Source organism: Hemiscyllium ocellatum, chromosome 8 (genome assembly GCF_020745735.1).
Source record: "Hemiscyllium ocellatum isolate sHemOce1 chromosome 8, sHemOce1.pat.X.cur, whole genome shotgun sequence".
Lineage (NCBI taxonomy): Eukaryota > Metazoa > Chordata > Chondrichthyes > Orectolobiformes > Hemiscylliidae > Hemiscyllium > Hemiscyllium ocellatum.
This window is the reverse complement of record NC_083408.1, coordinates 27,423,497-27,437,364: the sequence shown is the minus strand read 5'-3', so window position 1 is coordinate 27,437,364 and position 13,868 is coordinate 27,423,497. Positions and strand designations below refer to the sequence as shown.

The 13,868-nt window shown below is 40.6% G+C and overlaps 1 protein-coding gene across 1 annotated transcript in view; it reads right to left on the bottom strand.

Annotated features, from left to right (window-relative positions):
- The window catches only part of LOC132818075 (EH domain-containing protein 1-like), a 66,702-nt gene that overhangs the window by 9,500 nt on the left and 43,334 nt on the right, over nt 1-13,868 (bottom strand). The window lies entirely within an intron of this gene.

Genomic DNA, 13,868 nt, shown 5'->3' with positions numbered 1-13,868 from the left:
CACAGTCCAGGTTACCAGTTTGGAAGATGCTGTTAGAGAAGCTTTGGGAAGTTTCTGCAGGGAACTGTGTAGATGGCACCACAAGACCAGAAGATGTGGAAATTGAAGTAGTCCATTCAGCCTATCGAGTCTGCCCTGCCATTCAATAAGATTGTGGTTGATCTGATAATCTGCAACTTCACTCATAACTCTAGATTCCCTTGCTGATTAAAAATCTGTTTATCTCAGCCTTCAGCATACTTAATGACCCAGCCTCAACAGCCCTCTGAACAATTCCACAGTTTACCATTGTTTGTGAAAAGAAATTCTTCATCATTCGCACCATAATTGGGCAACTCCGTACATTGAGATTATGCAGTCTAGTTCTAGACACTGGCACAGGGGAAACAGCCTTGCCGCATTTACCACGTCAAGCCCACTAAAAATCTTGTACAGGTCATTCTGCTATAATGCACACTTCATTAGCACGAATTCGCTATAATGACATTGACAAATTGGGACACTGTTTCTAAAGCACAAACTTTTAAAACGTGTGTTGGCTGAAACACGATTACATCACTAACACTTTAAACGCTGTTTCTAAAGAGCAATTTTTCTATAACACGGGATTGCACAAGAAAGCAATCACTGTTATAGAGGAACTACTTGAATAAGGTCTTCCCTCAGTCTTCTAAACTTCAATGAGTACACATTCAATCTATTCCACCTATCTAGGTAATAAGGAAGGTAAATGGAATGTTGACCTTTAATTGAAAAGGAAGGGAATATGAAATAGTATAAAATCTTTCCAGAATTATAAAAGGCACTGGATAGACCACTCATTCCAAATTTCCATCCTGAAGGTACTCACTTTATCTCAACTCTATTAGTTAGCCAATTCTCTAAACATATATTAATATATCACTCCTAACATAACGAGCACTTATCTTATTAAGCAGCCTTGTATATGACACCTTATCAAGTGTCCTATGGAAATCCAAACCTATCATATCCTCTGGTTTTCCATTATCTACTCTGCTTGTTACTTTCTCACAGAACTGGTTTAAATTTGTCAGGCATGGTCCCTTGTTCATGAAACCATGCTGACTCTCTTGATTGTATTTGGGGTTTTTAAATGCTCTGCTATTATGCCCTTCCTAATAGACTAACATTTTCCCAACGACAAATGTTAATCTAATTGGCCTATAGTTACTTAGATATCAGTACATACTGCTGGTTCTGTGCATCAGTGGTAAAGGATGAAAATGTTGGAAGTTGTAGGTGGGGTGCCAAACAAGGTATTGCCATGGATAAAGCAACAGAGAACAATAAGCTCCCCAGACTCTTGGGTTATTCAAAAAAGTTACAACACTCAAGTATTTTCTTTTAGTTTGCAGGGAGTGTGTTCAAAATGTGATTTTTGCTGACACTTGATATAAATGGCATGAACATTCATACACAGGGAACAAGAGGCTGAACAAACTGGACCTATATTCTGTGGAAGAATCACTTATAAATATACAAAATTAATAGGGTTTAAATGGGACAAATGCTGAGAAATCTTTGCTGGTCAGGGATTTCTAAACACAGGGCACAGTGGCAGCTTAGGGATTTGAGTTGAGGTGAAATGATTTCACCCAGAGTACAATTTGGAATATCCAACTTTATTAGTGAATATAGTTAAAGGTCAAACAGACTGGGCTTTAGTGGATTTGGGGAGTGAATGGGAAAGTGAGGTTGCAGACAATCATACTGGATTGTGGCAGAGGCTCAAACAGGCACCATAGTCTACTCCTGCTCTTATTTCTGGTGTTACATACTCAAATAACTCAGATAAGTTTATTAAACAACATGCTGACTTTGATCAATTATATTCTGATTTTCTGAATGCCCCGCTACTACATCCTTAGTAATAGAGGGGGAAACACATGTCAAGTTGGGTTGAATGTTGAGTAGGCCACAGAGTGGGTGGTGGAGTTAGACAGGCCACCATAGAGTGGGAGCAGGCTGACAGTTGTGCCAAAGAGGGCCAGGAGAAGAGTAAGGTGCAGGGAGGAGGGTTTTAGAACAGAGTGATGAGAGCCATTTGGATTTTCTAAGGCATGGCATTGAGGCCTGTGGAATATTGCTAGAACCACTTTCCACTCAAACATATCTGCCAACATTACACTTTATTTCCTATCTCTGAACCAACTATAGACCCACGTTGTTACATACCCATGTCCCATGAGTTTTAATTTTTTTATGCTCTGTCTGGCATGTGGGCAGGTGACAAATGACTGATGAAAACCCATGCAGACAGCATCCACTGCACTACCCTTAATCTTCCTCTAAACAAAATTCAACTACTTTACTAAGTGTCTCTCTTTGATCAAGATGCTCCAAATAGTTAGTTGGTGTTTTACAGGGATCTATACTCCTCACAGACTGCTCTTTGGTAACATTTGTCCACTGGGGAAGTGAATGAAGTTATGTGAATAACTGAGCGGATGACCAATTGGGGAGGGGGTGGGGTAGGGTTGATGAACGATATGCACCTAACAGTGCAGTCAGGGGTGGGTTGGCTAGCTGGATGGGATTCCACTGCACACATGCTTACTTTTCCTCTCCTCCTCCTGTGACCTGCCACAGGAATTGGTAGAGGCTGGTACAACTACAACATTTAAAAGGCATCTGGTGTTGTATATGAATGGGAAGGATTGAGAGAGATGGACCAAGTGGGTTTCCTCCAGGCGCTCCAGTTTCCTCCCACAGTCCAGAGAGGTGCAGGCCAGGTGAATTGGCCACGCTAAATTGCCCAGAGTGTTAATCAGAGGGAAATGGGTCTGGGCGAGTTACTTTTTGGAGGGTCTGTATGGACTTGTTGGGCCGAAGGGCCTGTTTCCACACTGTAGGGAATATAATCTAATCTAATCCAATCTAAATAGGACAAGATTAGTTTCGGATATCTAGTCAGCATGGATGAGTTTGGACCGAAGAGTCTGTTTCCGTACTGTACATCTCTATGACTCTATGTATGGGCATTATAAAGCTCCATGACACAATGTTCTTTATTCATGCAGTATATATCAGCATATTTTACCTTAGAGTTTCACAGGTACAATCACACTCTGGTCCTGTCATAATGAGACAGAGCCAATAGTTTGCTTTCACAAGTTCGTTCTCAACCAAAATAACCACACTTTGTGGATCAGCCATTTCTGTGAAAACACTCCACCAATTCAGTGTTGCCAAGCTAATCACATAGCTTTCTAGGTTTGAGACGATTTTAGATATTTTCTCATCAACATGCTCAGAGGCAGGGCACAACCACTACACCACAAGAGCCCTCCAAGGCCATTTTAACTAGATTGCATAATGCTTTCAAGATCTCATCACCCTTTTTGCCATACAGAAAAACTGACCTGCTTCAAAGAGTGAGTTGCTTCCTCATCTCAAGAATTCTGTGCTCCTATTTCTGCTCTGTTTCTTCTTTGTATCTGTCAGTGCACTAATCACTTTCCAGGTCCTTTGCTTCCAGCTCTCCTGTGTGTCTGAGGACCAAATAGCTTCTGTCCTTAACCTACTTACAGTTAGTACTACTTCCAGGCCAAGTAGACCAGCATTCCTTATTATTGAATAAAACTACAATCTATTCCTTTACAACTGATACAAATTCTTTAAACTAGCTTTCAAATTTCTTAAAAATAATTATTGATTCCATAGATCTTGAAAAGTGAGCATTTTCTTCTTAATGTACTGCTTCCATGCCAAGGGTGATCACAGTTCTTTTTTCCAACAAATTAATGAGGGGTGGTAATTAGTGAGGAATACAGCCTTAGATTATAGGATGATACAGAAATGCTGGTCAAATGGGCTGATCAGTAGCAAATGGAATTCAGTCTGGATAAACGAGACAAGCATATACATGACGAAAAATAGGACTTTGGGAAGCACCAGGGATCAGAGGGACTTAATAGTGATCTTTCAGGTATTACTGGAGTCAGGGAGGATCTCAGAGGACTAGAAAATTGCTAATGTTTAAGAAGAGTGTACGGCAAAAGACAGGAAACTATAGGCCGATTCGCCTGATCCCCAGTCATTGGTAAGATTTTGGAGTTCATTTTTGAATATTTGGAAGTGCATAGTAAAATAGGGCAAAGTCAGCATGGTTTCGCCAAGGGGAGGTCACGCCTGACAAATCTGTTAAGAATTCTTTGAGGAGGTAATGAGCAGGTTAGACCAGGAAAAGGTACTGGGTATTATCTACCTAGACTTCCAGAATGCCTTTGATAAAGTGCCGCATAAGAGGCTGCTGAGTAAGATAATGGCCATGGTGTTAGAGGCAAGGTAGTGGCAGGGATAGATGATTGGCTGTTTGGCAGAAAGCAAAGTGTGGGGATAAAAGGCTGCTTCTTAGGTTGGAAGCCAGTGACTAGTGGTGTACCACAAGACTCAGTGTTGGGACCACAACCTTTCACTTTATACATTAATAATCTGGATGAAGGAACTGAGAATATTCTTGCTAAGTTTGCAAATGGTACAAAGATAGATGGATGGCAGGTAGTATTGAGGAGGCAGAGAAGCTACAGAAAGATTTAGACAGGTTAGGAGAGTGGGTAAAAAGGTAATAGATGAAATACGATATGGGAAAGTGTGAGGTCATGCACTTTGATCGGAAGAATTGATGCATGGACTATTTTCTAAACGGAGAGAAAATTCAGAAATCTGAAGTGCAAAGGGACTTGGGAGCCCTAGTCCAGGTTTCTCTTGAAGTAAACTTGCAGGTTGATTCAGTAGATAGGAAGGCAAATACAATGTGCTATTCATCTTGAGAGGATAAGAATATAAAAGCAGGAATGCACTTCTGAAGATTTAAAAGGCTCTGGTCAGACAACATAGAGTATTGGGCCACAGACCTCAGGAAAGATGTACTGCCCCTGGAGTAGATTCAGAGGAGGTTCACGAGAACGATCCCAGGAATGGAAGACTTAACATATGAGGAACGTGAGATGACTCTGGGACAATACCCGATGGAGTTTAGAAGGATGAGGGGGTTTGGATTGAAATTTACAGAATACTGAATTGCCTGGACAAAGTGTATGCTGGGAAGGTGTATCCATTGGCAGGAGAGACAAGGACGTGAGGGCACAGCCTTAGAGTAAAAGGGAAGATCCTTTAGAATGGGGAGGAGGAGAAACTTCTTTAGCCAGAGAGTAGGGAATGTGTGGAATTCATTGCCACAGATCATTTAGTATATTTAAAATAGACATACATAAGTTCTTGATTGCCAAGGGGATCAAAGGTTATGGGGAGAAAGTGCAAAAGTAATTAAATGGCACAGCAGACTCAATGGGCCGAACGACCTAATTTCTGCTCCTATGTCTTACTGCATCTGGAATTCACTAACTGTATAGATAGTGGAGGCTGAAACACTCATAACATTGAAGTAATATTTAGGTATCCACTTGAGATGCTAAGGCATACAAGGCTATGAGTCAGATGCTGGAAAGTAGGATTAGAACAGTTGGGTGTTGCTTTTACTAACGCAGATGCGATGGATCGAAAGGCCTTTCTCTGTACTGTAGATCTCTATGACTATGACAATGATTCACCTTTGAGAGTATGTGACAAAGGTACATTAGAGGTTAATCCCTAGGATGATGGGATTGTTTTATGGAGAGAGACTGAGTGGACTAGATCTACATTACCTCGGTTTTTCAGAAGAATGACAGCTATTTTATTGAGGTACAACAGTTTCAGGATAAGCAGCTAGCAGGATGTTTCACCAGAATGGAAATTTTACAACTAGGGATTTAGGGCAGCTCTGCATCTCTGAATAAAGGGTCAGTCATTTTGGACTGAGAGGAGGAGAGATTGTGAATATTTTGAAAACCAAGTCCTAAAAAGTTGTGAATGATCATTCACAGAGTATACACTAGAAAGAGATTGCAGGAATCTTGGAGTAGTTACATAAGTGCATAGCCTAGAGGAAATGTAGGATGTAGCTGAGGAAGATCAGCCTTTATCTTACTGAATGGTACAACAGGCTTGAAGGGCATGAATGGCTAACTACTATCTTATGTCTGATATTACATAGTGAATGCAATCAACACAATCAACATTTAACTCCAGAAACAAGAGGAAGTGCAAAGGAACTCTCACATCCAAGCAAAATGCGTCAATATTTGACCTTTAAAGAGAGTGCAGAACCACTACCATTGTATTCGACCATTCTTGACTGTACTGTGTTTACACTGGGGACTGGATCAGGAACTATTTTCAAACAACTGCACTGCCCTGTCAGCATCTTCCAAACATAACATGTTGATTCTTTGTTTTCTCAATTTCCTTTCCAAATTTAAGAGTGCATGATAAATTAAGCACTGCAAAATATAAAGCTTTTGATCTAAACCTTGGTTTTGGGAACATGAATTTCTGCGCAATTAGGAATCAACATTTCTCAGTATCTGCCCAATGACATCAACTAATGACATGACGCAATCTAAAACGGAAGAACCTGGATAGGTTCAGCTGCTCGAAACATTCAAAACACTGAGCATGGAAACAACTCTAAGCCATAAAATGAAAACGTCGATATTTCCAGCATGTTAAGATTATCAACTAGTTTAATTTAGATAAATGTGAGATGCTGTATTTTGGAAAGGCAAATCACAGCAGGACATATACACTTAATGGTAAGGTCCTCGGAAGTGTTGCTGAACAAAGAGACCTTGGAGTGCAGGTTCATAGCTCCTTGAAAGTGGAGTCGCAAGTAGACAGGATAGTAAAAGAGGTGTTTGGTATGCTTTCCTTTATTGGTCAGGACATTGAGTATCGGAGTTAGGAGGTCATGCTGTGGCTGTACAGGACACTGATTAGGCCACTTTTGCAATAGTGTGTGCAATACTGGTCTCCTTCCTATCAGAAGGATGTTGTGAAACTTGAAAGGATTCAGAAAAGATTTACAAGCATGTTGCCAGGGTTGGGTGGGGGGAGGAGGGTGTGTGGTTTCAGCTATAGGGAGGGGCTGAATAGGCTTGGGCTGTTTCCCCTGGAATGTCAGAAACTGAAGGGTGACCTTATTGAGATTTATAAAATCATGTGGGGCATGGATAGGGTAAACAGACAAAGTTTTTTTCCCCCGAGGTGGGGAGTCCAGAGCTAGAAGACATAGGTTTAGGGTGAGAGGGGAAAGATATAAAAAGGACCTAAGGGGCAACTTTTTCATGCGGAGGGTGGTGCATGTATGGAGTGAGCTCTCAGAGGAATTGGTAGAGGCTAGTACAACTACAACATTTAAAAGGCATCTGGATGAGTACATAAATAGGAAGGGTTAGAGGGATATGGGCCAAGTGCTGGGAAATGGAACGAGATTAGTTTAGGATAACTGGTCAGCATGGATGAGTTGGACCAAAGGGTCTGTATCCGTGCTGTACATCTCTATGACTAACTAAAAAAGATATTGTTTCACCCGTTGTAAATGTTAATTCTTGTTAACTGCAAAACTTACAGTTCAATACAAATTTTGCTCCAACTATTGTGTGGTGAGGTTGATGGACATTTCAACATTTTAGAAATCTTTGAACAGTGTCAACATTTTGACAGGAAAGGCACAGATGATCACAATTTTTGACAGTAGTTCTTGTTACGATCCCCCGGATTATAGGTGATGTTGGCTGAAGACCCTCCAGCCTAGAGGAAGTATTTTCTTTCTGCTGCATTCTAACCAAAACTTCAGAAATGCAATTGCTGACGCACATTACCGCTGGATCAAAAGGCACAACTGCCTCCTTGTTACATTTTTTGATGAAATTCTCAAAATTCATGACCATTGCTGAAGGAAGCCCTAAAATGTCGGAAGATTGTTTTGTGAATGCACAAGTATAAATGATATATAAACACATATCATTATCAGACCAATCAACTCAACTCTATTACTCAGTCCCAGAAAGTTTTGGGAGGTATAATTACAGACAAATACTATTTCTGGCACCTTCCAAAGGGATTAATGTACCAGGAGCCTTGAGTGCTTTGGAGGGTCCAGATTCTAGATGGTATTGAGAATTATGCTAAACCTGTTCACCAAGCTTGTTTTCCAAAACAGAGTGAGCTCAACAGGTGAATGTTGTTATCTCAATCAAGACAGAACTACTTTCCTTCTCAACGTGGTTAACCTGAAGGCAATCTCAATAGCAGAAGTGTCAACAAGATGAGATACCTACAGATTGCCTATTATGCACTCTCAACCTCACTCAATATAACTACTCCCATAAACATCACACAAATAAATAAACCCATATACATATACTCGACAAAACAGACACACACTGACCCAGCTCAAAGAGAAACTACAAAAACAAGTGCAATATACCATCTATGCTAGAGATACTTGCAGTTTGAGCAGATATTGGTACAAGACTAAAACAGTGGCACAGTGGTTAGCACTGCTGCCTCACAGCGCCAGAGACCTGGGTTCAATTCCCACCTCAGGCAACTGACTGTGTGGGGTTTGCACATTCTCCTTGTGCAAACAATCCAAAAATGTTTTCCTTCCACAATCCAAAAATATGCAGGTCAGGTGAATTGGCTATGCTAAATTGCCCATAGTGTTAGGTGCAGGGGTAAACATAGGGGAATGGGTCTGGGTCTGGGTGGGTGCACTTCGGCGGGTCGGTATGGACTTGTTGGGCCAAAGGGCCTGTTTCCACACTGTTAGTAAGTAATCTAATTAGGCAAATGACTAATAACTCACCCATCATTAATACCTCCCTGATTTCAATAGTCAGCTTATTTGTTTATATCAGTTTATCCTACGTGAACCCTGGCTGGCCAAGTGGTTAAGGTAATAGATTGGAAATCCATTGAAAAGTCTCCCAGTTAGGCTTGAAGCCTTTATCTTGCCCATGATTTGGAGGTGCTGGCATTGGACTAGGTGGACAAAGTCAAAAATTGCACAACACTGGGTGATATTTACATTTCCAACAGGTTTATTTGAAACTGCCAGCTTTCGGAGCCCCAGCTCCTTCCTCAGGCAGTTAGTGAGAGATAATACATCAGACACTGAATTTATAAGTAAAAAAATCAAAGGGTCACTCAACTTATGCAAATATATTGAATAAACCTGGATGGCTATTAAGTCTTTAACTAGTTAGAATGGAGGTGCAGGTTTCTTTGATTAATATGTAAATTCCAGAACTTCTTTTAAATCGTTGTCCTGAGATAACTTCAGGTTTTATCAGAATAAGGGTGACACCTCAAGTCAGAAAATTCATTTTAGGTGTGAAGCCAATTGTCAAGTGTCTCAGCCTGGAGTCAAACTAGCTTTATTTCTAAAGTAGGAATTTATAAAATGTCACATTGACCGACTGTCTACTTTTGGAACAAAATAGAATGTAACTGCAAATGCACATTCACCCCATAAAGGGAGGTGAGTGAGTGAGTGAGTGAGTGAGTATGAGAGAGTGAGAGAAGGAAATCTTTTACTTATACATTCTGAGTCCGATGTATTTACTTTCTCTCTCTTACTGCCTGAGGAAGGAGCTGGGGCTCAAAGCTTGTGGTTTCAAATAGACCTGTTGGACTACAACCGGTGCGGTGTGATTTTTGACTTTATCTTTCCTGATAGATGAAGGGATGGGGAAAATTTGAATACATTACCAAACTAAATGGATACACAAAGCACCATCAGTGCTACTTTAATTCCATATAGTTTGGTACTTGTGATTCCAGTGCAGACTATTCCATTTACAACAAGCAATGCATGGCATCTCATTAGAAGATGAGATCAGTCTAGTTTGGCAGAAAGATTTGCAACTTGTGTTGAAAGAATGTAATCTTTATCAATAATCAAAATGTTCACATTGTAAAATAGAGATGGGACACATCAGCAGGTGAGAAAGTTGTATTTTCTCCATTAGTGACTTCCTCCACTCTATCTTATTCTGCTTGCACCACATCTATAATTCAGCAGTTTAAAGTGTGACCGAGATTTTGTTACATAATTGTTGGAGGCTAGCTCACCTAATTCTGAGCTAATGTTTGATCAAACAGGTCTTATAGGAGTAACACAATGTTGTTAATATTTACATAACAGTAGTGCCTATAATTGCCAGAAGAGGGTATAGCTCAGATTGAGTGAAGAAAAAGAGGATATATTTTAATTGGCCTGGTGAAACATGTTATAACCTACCCATGTCTGGGATTCAAAGCTGGAAACTGCTGCCCAGAGGTAGGAACATCAGCACTGTGCCAGATACACCATTTAGAGTTTGTTTCTAAACATAGTAGTCATCGATCAGGAAAGATAAAGTCAAAAATCACACCGCACCGGTTGTATTCCAACAGGTCTATTTGAAACCACAAGCTTTGAGCCCCAGCTCCTTCCTCAGGCAGTTAGAGCGCGAGAGCGCAAAAATAGATACATCGGACACAGAATGTATAAGTAAAAGATTTTCTTCTCTCACTCTCTTGTACTCACTCACTCACTCACCTCCCTTTATGGGGTGAATTTGCATTTGCAGTTACATTTGCAGTTGGCATTCTACAGGCGTCATTCCCTCCATGTCATCCGGTCCACTACTCCATCACTCCTAATACATCCTCACCTAATGTGGAACCTTTCCATGAAATCTCAGGAAGTGTATCACTTGCCCATTCACTTTCTCCCTCCTCACTGCCTAAGGCCACAAATACACCATCCAGGTGGAGTCCTGTTTTACTTAAACTTCTTTCAATCTAGTTCACTGGGTATTCACTGTAATCTCATTGTACAGACTGCAAAGCAAGCTGAAGGAATAAAAGCAGATTACTGCGGATGCTGGAATCTGAAACCAAAAGAGAAAATGCTGGAAAATCTTAGCAGGTCTGGCAGCATCTGTAAGAAAATGTTTCGAGTCTAACTGACCCTTTGTCAAAACAGAAAAAACACCACCTCATTTTCAGCTTAAGCATTTTAAGTTCTGCCAGACCTGCTAAGTTTCTGCAGTACTTTGCTTCAAGACTCAATATTGGAGTTCAAAAACAACACAGTATGACTTGCTGTCCCTATTCTTCCTCTCTCTCACAAAGCAGACCCATTTTTTGCATTTCACACCCAATATTTACACCTAATTTACATCTGTCTCTTCTTTATGACTATTAGCTTTTCCTGTATTTTGCTATGGGCACTGTCACCATCTGTTCCACTCTCTTTCTTCCTCTTGATCAACGACATCAAAACTATTTTTCAGTCCTTTTCAGTTCTGCCAGACCTGAGTTTCTGCAGTACTTTGCTTTTAGTTCAAATTCCCTGAATTTGTAGTGTTTGCTTTTATTTGCATATTTAGGTATGCATGGTTGTATGGTGCTGTTTTTGCCACATCTCCCTACGGTCCTTACTGATGTCGGGATTTTCTTACCAGCTAGTAATGACAGAATGACCGTTATTCTGGAAAATAGGATTATATTGCCATTGAATATAGTTCTGTTTTTACTAATGGCTCACAACAACTTACCACTGCCCAACTTTCAGCCATTAACTTTGACATTAATCTATCTCTTATCTCACAGAGGCAGTTCTGTACATTATGGACAGTATCATTAGTTTCAAGTTGGGAGATCCTCTACACAAGGACTGTGCAGTGGTCGCTCCTACTAATACAGGCATGGACAGCTATATCCAAGACAGGGATAAACTGATGAGGGTGAGGATAAGTGGGTTTTCCATCTTGTTGCTTCTCTTACTACCAGCCATAGGCTCAACCTGGCAAACATTGCCTTCAAAACTGGACCAGCATGGTGAGTAGTAGTGCAACTGAGGCATTCTTGGTAATGAATACTGGAAGTAGCCGTCTATCCAGAATAGATTCTTCTCCTCACCACTCAGTGCTTTTTCCATGTGATGCTCACCATAAAGGAGTATGAATGAAGGAGGGCAGTAGCTAGTAACCCGAAGGATGCGTTCTTGCTCATGTTTGCCATATAAGTTATGGGATCTTGAGTCAATGTTGAGGATTTCCATTGCCAAGCACGTTGATTGTTGTAGAACTATGCCAACATCTCTGGTTGTGTCCCACTGTCCTGCTAGTAGGACAGGACATATCCAGGGACAGTGATGAGTTGTCTAGGGCAGTGGCTATAAATTATAATTTGGAGGTGCATCAAGCTATTGCTCAATTACTCTAAGACAGTTCTCTCAACCTTAGCATAAGCCCAGAGATGTTATTGAGGAGAAATTTGCAAGGCCCTGTCATCTCCAGTTCCTGGGTTAATGCTGAGTGGTCATTTGGTTTTATTCCTTTTTGACATTTTGTACCATTTTGATTTGCAGTGGGTTTACAGTGACATCTTGAACCATTTAAAATAAGAGTTGAGAGACTTTGCTGTTGGTTTGGAGTTACAAGTGGGGTTGGTTGGGTAAGAATTCCTGAAGGAACCTAGTGAATTAGATGAGTTTTTACAATACAAGACTCTTGTCACCTTGAGAGATGACAAAATGGTGCTGACACTGGGTGATGATCTTTCTACAGCAGATCTTATTCTCATTTCTTACAACCGTTCTGTTCTTTTAAACCTCATTTCTGCTTTTTGCATACCTCCTCTGCAAACGCAACTTTGTATTTCTCGCTCTGTTCAATCACCCTATGCTCTTTGTGTTAGGATCTGCCTGTATTGCAAGCAAAACAAAACTTTTCCCTGCACTTAGGTACATGTGACAATCAAATCAAAATCAGTCAATGACTGCTTCACATCACTATTGCAGAAATTAGCTTTATTTTCAGATTTATTGGTTCCTTAAGCTTATATTTTATGTTCTGTCTTGTTGTACTGGGGAAGACGACAGTACCTCAAATTCTTCAGCTCCTTCATCAATGACCTTCCTGAACTATGTTTTCTGATGACTGCCTGTTCAGCATCATTCGTGACTCCTCATATACTGAAGTAGTCGCTGTCCATCTGCAGACCTTGATAACACGCAGGCTTGGGCTGCTAAATGGCAAGTTTCATTCATGCAACACAAGTACCAGAAAACTACAAGAGAAAATCTGACCACTGTCCCTTGATGTTCAATTGCATTATCATTGTTGAATCCTCCACTATCAACACTCTGGAGTTAGCACTGACTAGAAACTAAATTGAACCAGTCCCATAATTATAATGGGTTTGATGGGTTTTCGTTAGAGAGAAGAAGGTTGAGAGGTGACTTAATAGAGACATAAGATAATCAGAGGGTTAGATAGGGTGGACAGGGAGAGCCTTTTTCCAAGTATGGTGACGGCGAGCACAAGGGGGCATAGCTTTAAATTGAGTGATAGATAGAGGACAGATGTCAGACTTAGTTTCTTTACTCAGAGTAGTAAGGGTATGGAATGCTTTGCCTGCAATGGTAGTAGATTCGCCAACTTTAAAGTACATTTAAGTCGTCATTGGACGAGCATATGGACAGACATGGAATAGTGTAGGTTAGATGGGCTTCAGATCGGTATGACAGGTTAGCTCAACATTGAGGGCCGAAGGGCCTGTACTGCTCTGTAACGTTCTATGTTCTATAAAGGTAGGACCATTACCATCTAGAAGAACAAGACACATGGGAACAACATGGCCAGCAAGTTCTACTCCAAGCCACTCCAAACATCTGTTCTGACTTGGAAATATATCACAGTCCCTTTCATTGCCCTGGATCAAAATTCTGGTACTCCCTGCGGGGGTACCTACACCACAGGAAGTTCAGTGGTTCAAAGAGGCACTGCACTACCACCATAAGAACAATAAATAGTGGACAACACTGACTGGTCTTACCAGGATCTCTCACATTCAATGAAAGAATAAAAGTAAGGTGTTCTTAAAAATTGAAGAATTCTAGATTTTAATCTTTGGATACAGAACATAAAATGCAGAAGGTTATGATGCAAAGCATTTAAGAACTTATT